This window comes from Eriocheir sinensis, chromosome 1 (genome assembly GCF_024679095.1).
Source record: "Eriocheir sinensis breed Jianghai 21 chromosome 1, ASM2467909v1, whole genome shotgun sequence".
NCBI classification, from domain to species: domain Eukaryota; kingdom Metazoa; phylum Arthropoda; class Malacostraca; order Decapoda; family Varunidae; genus Eriocheir; species Eriocheir sinensis.
Window position 1 is genome coordinate 3,335,602 of NC_066509.1, and position 12,564 is coordinate 3,348,165.

The window sequence follows — 12,564 nt, forward strand, 5'->3', positions numbered from 1 at the left end:
GATGTTTGGAGTGTCTTTCTTCCCCGGTTCAGCCCGAGATGGTTTCAGGCTCGGTGAATTCCTGCTGCAGCGTTGCCAAGTGTTGACCTTGCCGCTGGAAGCACAGAGGAGGAGGAGGAGGAGAGAGCAAGGGCAGCAGGGAGGTGGGAAGGAGAGAGGAGAGGGAGGAGGAGGTGAGCTGGAGGTCGGGAGGTAGAGGAGCGCAAGAACAGGAGGGAAGGAGGGACGGGAGGAAGGGACAGAGCAATGATTGGAGGGCGAGAGAGAGGAAGGGATGGAGCAGGTGGAGGAAGAGGAGGAGGGATGGAGAGAGGACGGGAGGAGGAGGAAGAGAGAGCAAGCAAGGGATGGAGGAAGGAAGAGCAGGAACAGGAGGGAGGGACGAGAGGAAGGGACACCAATGATTGTAAGAGGAGGAAGAGGAAGGAGAGAAAGAGCGGGAGGAAGAGGAGACAGAGAGAGAGAGAGAGAGAGAGAGAGAGAGAGAGAGAGAGAGAGAGAGAGAGAGCAAGTAGACGGGAGGAAAGAGGAGAGAGAGCAAGGGCGGGGGAAGGGATAGACGATATAGTAATGATGGGAAGGAGAGAGAGGAAGGCATGAAGCAAGAGAGAGAGAGAGAGAGAAGCTGAAGGGCGGGAAGGACACAGACACATGGGCGGGAAGCGGGTACACACACACACACACACACACACTGCCACATGCACTAAAGGTCTTAATGGGCAAAATGCGACATAATGAAGTGCTTAGTGGCGTGAGGACGAGGGAAATAGAAGGAGAAAAAGGACTATACGTGGACCTCAGTGTTAGGGACAGACAGACAGACGGATAGAAAGACAGACAGACAGAGAAAGTAACACACACACACACACACACACACACACACACACACACACAACGACAATGAGGGTGGAAAAAGACGTTAGAAGATAAGGAGAAAAATAGTAATAGGAAAAATTAGAGGGAAAATTATGTGTGTGTGTGTGTGTGTGTGTGTGTGTGTGTGTGTGTGTGTGTGTGTGTGTGTTATCGGTCGGTGTTGACTGATGATAAGTGTATAAGAAAAAAATGTGTGACTGGAGAGAGAGAGAGAGAGAGAGAGAGAGAGAGAGAGAGAGAGAGAGAGAGAGAGAGAGAGAGAGAAACGCGCTGATGAATCGATACAAGAGAGAGAGAGAGAGAGAGAGAGAGAGAGAGAGAGAGAGAGAGAGAGAGAGAGAGAGAGAGAGAGAGAGAGAGAGAGCAATGATAAACAGAAGCAAAAAAATGTACGAGAATGTGCAAAGAAAGAAAACGAAAAAAAAAAAATCTCGTGCAGCAGAATCGATACAAGCAAGAGAGAGAGAGAGAGAGAGAGAGAGAGAGAGAGAGAGAGAGAGAGAGAGAGAGAGAGAGAGAGAGAATAAACCATGCAAGAGGCAGAGAGAGAGAGAGAGAGAGAGAGAGAGAGAGAGAGAGAGAGAGAGAGAGAGAGAGAGAATTGATACCCTTTATGAAAACAAGTGGGAGGGACAATTACCTGTGTTAAGCCCGGAACAGGTAATCCTAATCGACTCAATGGGACTAGCAATGGGGTGGTGGTGGGGAGGAGGAGGAGGAGGAGGAAGAGGAGGAAGAGGAGCAGGAGGCAGAGTTTAGGGATGAAGGAGAAGAGGAAGAGGAGGCAGAGAAGAAGGAAAAGAAGGGATGATTGGGAGGAGGAGGAGGAGGAACGTGAAGGAGTGAAGAGGAGGAGGAGAGGGAAGAGCAGAGAGGAACATGGAGGAAAAGGAGAAACAAAAGAAAGAGGATAAAGAGGAATGATTATAAGAATGACGGGGTGAGGAAAAGAGAACGGAAAAGTGTGAAGAGATGAATGAGATAATGAGGAGGAATAAGAATGTGTAGGTTACGCTAAACGGATAAGGGATAAGGGAGAAGGGAGGGAGGGAAGGGAGTAAGGGAGAGATGCTTGCGAGAGGGAAGGAAGAGGAGGAAAAAAAATATGAGGGAAGGAATGAAGGAGGGAAGAAGAGGTATAGAGAAACATTTGAAACATTTTGAAACATTTTATTATACTTGCAATTTGTATATACATTGTTTGAGAGGAGGAAGGGGGGAAGGAAGGGATGGGGATGAAGGAGGAGAGAATGAAGGGAAGGATTGAAGGAGATAGGAAGAGGAAGAAGAGAAGAGAGATGAAGGATTAAAGAATGAAGGGAAAAAAATATGTAGATGGGAAGGGAAATGAAGCAGGAATAGGAAGGAAAGGAAAGGAAGAGAAGACATAATGAGAAAACAAGAGAAACGAAAGAAGAATAAAGAAGAAAAATAGTAAAAGAGTACAGAAGCAGGAGACAACAAGCAAGGAAAGGGAAATTATGAGTCGGAGGGGGAGGAGGGGAGTGAGTGAGTGAGTCAGTGAGGAGGAGGAGGAGGAGGAGGAGGATCAATACACTATCAGATGAGAGTTGGAAAGCAGAAATGAAGCAAGTGAGGAGATTAACAACCATGACTATTAACGTAGAGAAGGAAGGAAGGAAGAGAGGAAGGGAGAAAGAAAGGAAGGATGGAAGGAAGGAAGGAAGGGAAGAAAGATAGATAGAAAGAAAAAAAGAAAGGAAGAGAAACGAAGGGAAGAGAGAAAGAAATGGAGATAGAAAGGAAGAAAGAAAGAAAAGACAACGAGAGAAGAGAAAGACAAAGGAAAGAAGGAAGGAAGGAAGAAAGAAAGAAAAGACAAAGAGAGAAAGAGAAAAAAAGAAAAAAAGGAAGAAAGAAAGAAAGAAAAGAAAAAAGAGAAGGAAGAAAGAAAGAAAGAAAAGAGAAAGAAAAAAAGACTAAGAAAAGAAGAAAGGAAAGAAGGAAGGAAGGGAAAGAAGGAAAGATTCGTGGAAGCTGATAGCATGATTCGTGATGAACCTCGTTGGGGATAAAGAAAATGTAAAAAAAAGAAAAAAATAAGAATAAACATATACAAGAAAGAAAAAAAAGAGAAGAAATGTTGAAAAGCAAAATACATGAATCACCCCTATAACCTCTCCCCTCCCCAACCTATCCCCCTCACCCCCCACCCCCTAACCACACCCATTCCTCTCCCTTCCTCCCCACCTCCCTATCATTGTGTGGAAAAGATCCTCTCCCTCTCCCCAACCTCCCCATCTCCCACATGGAAAGAAAGTGAAGAAAAAGGGAGGAATAGACATGGTTGAGGGAGAGAAAGGGAGGGAGAGGTAAGGTAAAGGGAGAAAGGCTAATGAAGGGGAGATAAAGGGAGAGGGGTAAAGAAAACGGGGAAAGGGAGAGATGGAGATAAGGAAAAGGGAGATAGGGAGGTGAGAAAGAAGAGGGAGGGAGAGGAAGGGAGAGGAGGGGAAAAGAGGGAGAATGGGAGGTTAGGAAAAGAAGGGAGGGAAAGAGGTAGTGGGAGGGAAAGGGAGGGAAAAAGAGAGGGAGAAAGGGAGGTAAGGAAAAGAAGGGAGAGAAAGAAGTAGAGGGAGGGAGAATGAGGTAAGGGAGAGGAGGGAAAAAGAGGGAGAAAGGGAGGTTAGGAAAAGAAGGGAGGGAGAGAAGGGAAAGAGGGGGAGAAAGGGAGATTAGGAAAAGAAGGGAGGGAGAGGTAAGTTAGAAGAGAAAGGAGGGAGAAGAGAGGAAGAAGAGGGAGGGAGAGAAAGCGAGAGAGAGAGAGAGGTAAGGGTGACTCTCCCCGTCTCTCCGTCTCTCCCTTGAAGCACATCTCCCGGAGGAGGGAAAAACTCTGAAGTGGAGGAAAACATGAGAGGGAGAGACAATGGCGGCGCGGAGGAAAGTGAGGGGGGGAGGAAGGGGGAGGGGGGGCGCGGAGGGACTATTTGGGTGGTGCCTGTGATGAGAGAGAGAGAGAGAGAGAGAGAGAGAGAGAGAGAGAGAGATCAAACTGAGGGGGAGAGATATAAAATAAAATAAATAGAGAGAGAGAGAGAGAGAGAGAGAGAGAGAGAGAGAGAGAGAGAGAGAGAGAGAGAGAGAGAGAGAGATGATAAATTAGAAAAATAAACGTAAATGTGCAAAGAAAAAAAAAGAATCGTGCAAGAGAGAGAGAGAGAGAGAGAGAGAGAGAGAGAGAGAGAGAGAGAGAGAGAGAGAGAGATGTGTGTAGGTGTAGACATGTGTGTGTGTGTGTGTGTGTGTGTGTGTGTGACTTGTAATGCCAGATATGTAGGTATATAGGATACACACACACACACACACACACACACACACACACATGACCCACTGTGGCACTTCCTTGACCTAGTGGCACTGACGAGGTACTGCCCGCGAGAGAGAGAGAGAGAGAGAGAGAGAGAGAGAGAGAGAGAGAGGAAAAGAAAGAAGACGTGAGATCAATACTTGCATTAAATCCTAAGGCCAGAGAGAGAGAGAGAGAGAGAGAGAGAGAGAGAGAGAGAGAGAGAGAGAGAGAGAGAGAGAGAGAGAGCGCGCAACAAGCTTAGGGAAATGACGTTAAGAAGGAGAGAACGGAGGGGAAAAAAAAAAGAGAAAAAGAGAGAGAGAAGCAGAGCGGAAGAGGAAGAGGAAGAGAAAGAGGAAGAGGAAGAAAAAAAGAAAACGTTGGAAAAGAGAACGCAATAAAGTAATGAGAGAGAGAGAGAGAGAGAGAGAGAGAGAGAGAGAGAGAGAGAGAGAGAGAGAGAGAGAGACACGGTTGCAGAAAGCCGAGCGCGAGGGAAAACAAACAAGAGACTTCGGCGGGAACATCGATTTCGGCTCCCTGGAGATTAAACGTAAATAAGGCTTATGAGATGTCTCGGCTTTTTATGAGTCCGCTACTTCTCTATGTATGTACGCGAGTTCCAGTGGAGGAGGAAAAAAGGGGAAAGGAAAAAGAATAACAGATGAATGATATAGACACAACAGAGGAAAGAAGGAGGAGGAGGAGGAGGAGGAGGAGGAGGAGGAGAAAGGATTAGAAAGAGGAGAAGAAAGATTGAGAAAGAACGGGACATGGATTATGATAAAAGGAGGAGGAGAAAGGATTACAAAGAGGAGAAAGATTGAGAAAGAACGGGATATGGATTATGATAAAAGGAGGAGGAGAAAGGATTACAAAGAGGAGAAAGATTGAGAAAGAACGGGATATGGATTATGATAAAAGGAGGAGGAGAAAGGATTACAAAGAGGAGAAAGATTGAGAAAGAACGGGATATGGATTATGATAAAAGGAGGAGGAGAAAGGATTACAAAGAGGAGAAAGATTGAGAAAGAACGGGATATGGACAAGGATAAAAGGAGGAGGAGAAAGGGGAAATAAGAGAGAATGGTACACGAGAAACAAATGGAAAGTAGAAGGGAAAATAAGAATGGAAGATGGAGGAGGAGAAAGGAAAAAGAAAAGAATGGGATACGAAGAGAGTCGATTGAGAAGGATAACCAGAAGAAAATGGAAAGGAGAAAAAGAAAGGAAAACATAATGATAGACGAAGGAGGATAAAGAAAGAGAAAGGGAAAAACAAAAGGAAAAGTAGTAGAAAGGAGAAATAGGAAAGAAAGGAAAAGAAAAAAAGGCGAGGGAGAAGGAGAATGTGAAAATAACAAAGAATGGCTTGGGAAAAGAGGAAAAGGAAGAACAGAAAGGGGAAAATAAAATATGGAAAATAAAATAAAAATGATCGGCTACATGAAAACAGGAAAAAGGGTTAGTAGTAGGATAAAGAATGGAAGCGGAAAACAGAAATAAAAGGAGGAAGAAGAGAAAGGGAAAATAGAAAAGAATGGTAGACGAAAAGGAGAGAAGGAGGAAAAGAAAGGAGAAATGATAAGAAAAAGGAATGATTGTACGAAAAATAGACTAATTTGAGAATAATGTGTATATAACCTCCAACTACTAAATGTTCTGCTAGTGTTTCCCTTCTTAATTAACCTTACGTCCATAATTCCTGCACCTTTTATCTATCTATCTATCTATCTATCTTCGAAGTGTCATGTAGGCGTAAGGTCGAGAAAGTATTAATGAACTCTTTAAAAACCTCAAATGATGAATAAATTAAATAAACTGATTGGATGAAATTAGGTGGTGATGACGGGTGATGCTTCTGGGAGTGGTGATGATGATGGTGTTGAATTGGTGTTTCTGGTGGTGATTGTGACAGCATGATTGGTGGTGGTGGTGGTGGTGGTGATAACAGAGATGGCGGTGGTGATTGTGGTGAGGAAGGTGACGATAACATGAGTGATAATGGTGGTGGTGGTGGTGGTGGAGGTGGAGGTGGTACATTGTTTGAATAAGCTTGCTCTGACGGTGTTGTTGTTGTTGTTGGTGGTGGTGGTTGTGGTGATTCTGGGCCTGGGTAGTGGTGGTGATATCTTTTTCTGGTCCTAGTGGTGGTGATGATGATGGTGATGATTGTGATTCTTACGATGATGCTGGTTATAATGTTTCTAGTGGTGTTAGTGGTGATGGTGATGATCCTGGGCCTATAGAAGTGGTGATATTCTTTTTTTTAGTGATATTGGTGATGGAGATAGTGATTCTTGAGCTTCTGGTGGTGGTAGTGGTGATGCTGGTGATGGCTAGGGTGGTAGTGATGTTAATATTGGTGATTCTTAATGCTTATGGTGGTAGTGATGTTGTCTGGTGGTAGTGGTGGTGACGGTGGTGTTAGTGGTACTGGTGGTGGTGGTAAGGATGGGCCTATAGAAATGGTCGTGGTGGTAAGGATGGGCCTATACCTAGTAGTGATGGTGGTGGTGGTGATTCTTAATGCTTGTGGTGGTAGTGATGTTGTCTGGTGGTAGTGGTGGTGACGGTGGTGTTAGTGGTACTGGTGGTGGTGGTAAGGATGGGCCTATAGAAGTGGTGGTGGTGGTGGTGGTGGTGATTCTTAATGCTTATGGTGGTAGTGATGTTGTCTGGTGGTAGTGGTGGTGACGGTGGTGTTAGTGGTACTGGTGGTGGTGGTAAGGATGGGCCTATAGAAATGGTCGTGGTGGTAAGGATGGGCCTATACCTAGTAGTGATGGTGGTGATGGCGGTGTTGCAATACATTCGCCTCACCTCCGTTGCTGTGGGACCTCCTGAATGAATAATCAACCTATCCTCACACTGTTTTATTCACCGCTCGAGGCTGTGAGGGTTGAGAGTCTCTTCAGCTTTTCTCCCTTCTCACATCACCCAAAACCGTCATATACTCGGAACATTAAGGGGGTCATGTTTTTCAATCACGCGGCCCACCAAGCGCACACATATTTGACAAGGCTTTCGGAGGAGGTATCGGGCTTTCCATGGGTAGTTTTTGGGTCGTATTACAAGACATTTCGCCGCCAAAGAACACATATTTGACAAGGCTTTCGTTTGATGCTTTTTCGCGAGTTGGAAGGATAAATAGACGTTGCCAAAGCTGATTCGATTGTCGTATCATGGAGTTATTTATCGTACATCTGGGAGCATTGCTGACGATCTTTTCCTCCTAACCTCACCTTCTCTTCTTATTTCTTCTCCTCCGCCTTTCAGTTCCTCTCCTCACTTCTCCTCCTCTTAGTACCTCATCTTGCTTCTTCTCCTCTCAGTATCTCTTCTTGCACCGGCCTCTTGCAGACTCCTTACGTTCTTATGTTCTTATGTTCTCCTCCTCCTCCCTCACTTCCTCTTCCTCTTCTTCCTCCTCTACGCTTGGTTCTGAGTACGATATGCGTAGGTGAGGAGTATGAGCAGAGGTGCAAGAGCAAAGGTGTTTCTCTCGTCTATAATTAAGAATGAACTTTGGGGAGTCGCAGGTGTTCGCCTGGTGGGGTGTTTGGTGTTTGAAAAAAAGAGAAAAAAAACTGTTATAGAGAAGAACTAACGAGAATCACATATAGCCTACAACTACTATTACTACTACTACTACTACTACTACTACTACTATGATACTTTTTTACGGCAAAGGAAACAGTTCAAGGGCAGTATGATAAAGAAAAAAAAAAGCTTGCTAATTGGTTCTTCTGCTAAATCGAACTACTACTACTACTACTACTACTACTACTACTACTACTACTACTACTATGATACTTTTTTTTACGGTAAAGGAAACAGTTCAAGGGCAATATGATAAAGAAAACAACAACAACAAAATGCTGATCGGTTCTCCTGGTAAAGCGAACTACTACTACTACTACTACTACTACTACTACTACTACTACTACTACTACTATCATCCTTATCACACACCCACGGCACGACTTGATAGAACGTGTCAGGGGTAGGGTATCATTTGTTTTCTTTCTTCCCTTACCAACTATTATTAACGTGTAACAACCTTATACAAACAGGAAGAGTGCGTAACTTAAATCAATAGCCTCAGAGTACTTATAATCGTTGCGAAACGTCACCAGTATTACAGAAACGTTCATGATGTTACGTAGAGAGGTGTTACAGAAACGTTTTTTTGTATTTGAACTCATTGCATGGTTCACATATGGCGGCATTGATCTGGGGATAAGGACTGACTGAGGAAATAGATTAAAAATGTGTAATACAAACATTGCACTGATATTACGTGTTACACAAAAAAAGATGATGACCGGCAATCTTGTATACACGCAAACATTTTAAAGTTACATAGTTTTAAGGGATAGAAAACCCCTAAACTTTGGAAATTTGCATATATTATTTTAAGGTTCTGCCTGAAACGCCGGTAAGCTGTCTTGAGGGGCCTTGTGGACGACCCCAGCCCGTTAGTGGAACAGGCGAATTTTATTTATAGTGGCTGCGGTGATGTCATAGAAAATTCCTAAACATTTTAAAGTTACATAATTTAACCCACGCGCAGCTATATCGTAAGTCTCCAGCTTCACCTTCACTTTCCATATGACAGTTCCGTCGATGTTACCTGAGTGCAGTAAAGGTGGTTTAAATCATTCATTTTTTCATGGTCATCATCTATTGTTCCCACTTAACGTAATGGTTGAATAGGTTTTCCATTTTTTGTTTGTTTCTGGTGTGTCGGAACTCTCTTTTTCTTTGGGGGGGAGGGGGGGGGAGGCGAAGGTTCTAAGTATCGGTAAATAAATAACGAAAAATATATGTGAAGTTGGACGTCAAGGAAGGCAATGTTATTTCTTTCTGACTCAGGTGAAAGAAATAATATATATCGAGAAAAGAAATTATCGTACACGTGAAAAACAAACAAACAAACAAAAAAAAACAGCGATATGGCATCTGTTTTTACTACTACTACTACTACTACTACTACTACTACTACTACTATTATTACTGTCATGCTATTGTTCCTCCTCCTCCTCCTACTACTACTTCTACTACTACTACTACTACTACTACTACTACTACTACTAATAATAATAATAATAATAATAATAATAGTAATACTGTCGATAAGGAAGCTAATCTAAAAGTCTGACCGATAACAGATAATATTTTTCTCTCTAACTTCGCTGTCAAAGTGTAGCGTACACATTCTCTCTCTCTCTCTCTCTGTTCTAGGAAGCACTGAATGGCGTATTAAAATGATGAAAGTTCGCCATATGTCATTCACTAATATTTACTTCCATATGTGTGTGTGTGTGTGTGTGGGACGGTGACACACACACATTATCTCTCTCTCTCTCTCTCTCATATATATTTCTAACCTTATAATAACATCTGAGTAATGTATCTATCATTATATACTATCATTATTATTTCATCCCCTTAGTATATTCGTTCGTTCATTCATTCATTCATTGGGTCACTTATTAATGTAGATTATTTCATAGTCTTCCCGCTTGGCGCAAATGTTTTTGTCAGGGAACGTTTTTTTTATGGCTTGGGTGATTAAACGTTTAGCTAGGGATTTTTTTTTTTTTTTTGTTATTATTTTCTAAGATGTCCAGCGCTGAATGATCCTTGCCGGCTTAACAAACTTTACTTTCATTATTATTATTATTATTATTATTATTATTATTATTATTATTATTATGATTATTATTACTCGCTTAATTGCTGGGTACTGAGTGTTGACCTATGATATTAAAACTGTGTTATTTATGTCATATTCTTATTGTTATCTGTTTCGTTATCATATCGTAAAGGAAATCCTCGTATACTACTACTACTACTACTACTACAACTACTACTACAACTACTACTACTACTACTGATTTCACCTTATACTACTATCACTGTTCACCTACTACTACTACTATATACTACTACTACTACTACTACTACTACTACGGCTTGCATGTGAACAGAGGAAGGAGAAGAAAGAAAAAGACGGAAGGAAGGTTCGTCCCCTAACACACACACACACACACACACACACACACACACACACGCGCACACACACACACACGACCTCCCCGAAGCTATGTTATTAGACAGTTGGGGCAGAGAGCAGCAGAGAGCCAGGGCGGGAAAGCCTCCCTGATAACCCCTGAAGAGAGAGAGAGAGAGAGACAGAGAGAGAGAGAGAGATTCATTGCCAGTGTTCTCCAGTCTCTCTTATTCCTCGTATACGTGATTTTTATTCTATTATTATTATTATTATTATTATTATTATTATTATAGGGGGTGGGAGGGGCTGTACCTGTATTGTGATTTACCTGTACGTGTGTGTGTGTGTGTGTGTGTGTGTGTGTGTGTGTGTGTGTGTGTGTGTGTGTGTGTGTGTGTGTGTGTGTGAGAGAGAGAGAGAGAGAGAGAGAGAGAGAGAGAGAGAGAGAGAGAGAGAGAGAGAGATAGTATTGAATATTATACTCCACGGAATCGATAAATTAACTTATGGAAAGGAAAAATAAGTAGGATAAAAATAAATAAATATACGGCCATTATAAACAAAGATAACTATTAAAACCCAAACTCTTACAATTAAAACCACGTATACTCCTTCAAATATAAAGAAAAACCGAAAATAATAATAATAACAATTCAATAATACCCCTAAATAAATAATCGTTTTGGCAAGGTTATGTGCGTAGGAACTTTCCCCTCCCAAGGCATAGATAGATTCAGGTGCATTTAGAGCCGGAAATCCGTACCCGGAGACCCAGAACATTGACACCTATGTAAAGTTGTCGTCTGCTTGTTGTTATTTGGTCCCGATGTCCCTTCAGGAGCGGTGCCAGATTATCGTACTCAGAGCTTCGCATTTTTCGGCATCTCCACAACTATTGCAAAACGAAAACCCAATAATTATTAACCATTTCAACGATAACTACAAATGAATCTCGTTATTGGGGTGGAGGAGGCAGTGTTGGGGGCGGAAATCGGGAAATATGAGAGGCTGAGTACGACAATCTGGCACCGCTGCAGGAGAGTAAGAACAAGCGGCCAATGAGCGTGCGCGGGGGAGTCACGTGACCAGCTCTCGACCAATCAGCGCCCAGCTTGCAGGCCCATTCACCAAGGTTGGGGCTGTCATTAAGGATGTAAGTGTGGATAACGACTCATCGTATTAAAAAAAAAAGAAACCCTCTGAAGACAAGAAAACGCTTATTGAGACACGGCATGGATGATAAGACCGCCAAGCAAGAAAACATCAATACCGGGGAATTAATTATAGGAGAGAAAGAAAAATCATATTACAAATTTAGGAGCTATGTTAAAAAAAGCCCCTAATAGATAAACACTAGCGAAATAACCATTGAACCTTCTACTTCATGTGCGTACAGATCAATAAAGGGAGAAAGTATAAAGAAAACAGTAAATGAAAATGTTCCCCGTTCTGCATTCTTACAAGCAATTTCAGAAGATATACTGATACAAAAAAACTGAAATAAATATACTTTAATAACATGACCAACAATCCAAGACTAATAAGGTGGAAAATAATACATGGAAGCGAATAAAAAGGGAAAACGCACTCCAGTCTTGCATCCTCCATGGTTACGTATCTCTTATGAACAACCCAAGAAGACGTACCGATATAAAACTAATAACATAACCATCACATCGTCTACTAAACGTGCAAAAAATATCAGTAAATGGGAAGAAAATAGAAGGAAAACGAGAAAAGAAGGGAAAACGCGCTCCAGTCTTGCATCCTCCATGGAGACTTATCTACTATGAACAACCTATAAAGCTATTAACATAACTATAAGGAGACATACCAATAACACAACCATCACATAATCTACCAAACATGCCAAAAAATCAATAAAAAGGGAAGAAAGCAACGAAAAAGAGTAAAAACTAAAACCCGCTCCGGTCTTGCATCCTCCATGGAAACATCCGTACTATGTGTGTGGAGGGGGCAGAGCAGGGCCGCGACATTGATCCACATTTCCCCCATTCTCCCGCCTTTTTAACCCATGCCAGGCGAGTATTTACCATAATATTAACCCCATTACCCCAGGGCACCCATCTTTACCCCGGTGGAGGCTGGGGGCGGCGAGGGAGCGGCGGGGGAGGCGAAGAAGAGGAGGGTCAAGTCCTTTGTTGTCATCGGGCTGTGAGAGGAATGGCTGCTCGTGCTCGTCTATAAAACTCTATTTTCTCCTTTCCCGGCGTCCGCGTTGTGCTGGGGGTTTGATGGCGTGTTTTCCGGGTACTATAGAATCTTTACTGAGTTTTGGGAGCCTTGACGTGTCTTGTGTGAAGGGTTTTATGGTATTTTGGGGTGGTGGTGTGGG

At 42.7% G+C, this 12,564-nt stretch overlaps 1 protein-coding gene across 5 annotated transcripts in view; it reads left to right on the plus strand.

Moving 5' to 3' along the window:
• The window catches only part of LOC127009214 (protein capicua homolog), a 95,001-nt gene that overhangs the window by 51,599 nt on the left and 30,838 nt on the right, over positions 1-12,564 (plus strand). For 2 of the 5 annotated variants that reach the window (XM_050882100.1, XM_050882306.1), the window contains exon 1: positions 12,133-12,250. The exons of 1 other annotated variant lie outside the window; for it this stretch is intronic. The gene's annotated coding sequence lies outside the window, so the exon portion shown is untranslated. Of the gene's footprint in view, positions 1-12,131; positions 12,251-12,394; positions 12,480-12,564 lie in introns of those variants that run through there. 2 more of the 5 variants (XM_050882388.1, XM_050882256.1) reach the window with 2 other exon arrangements.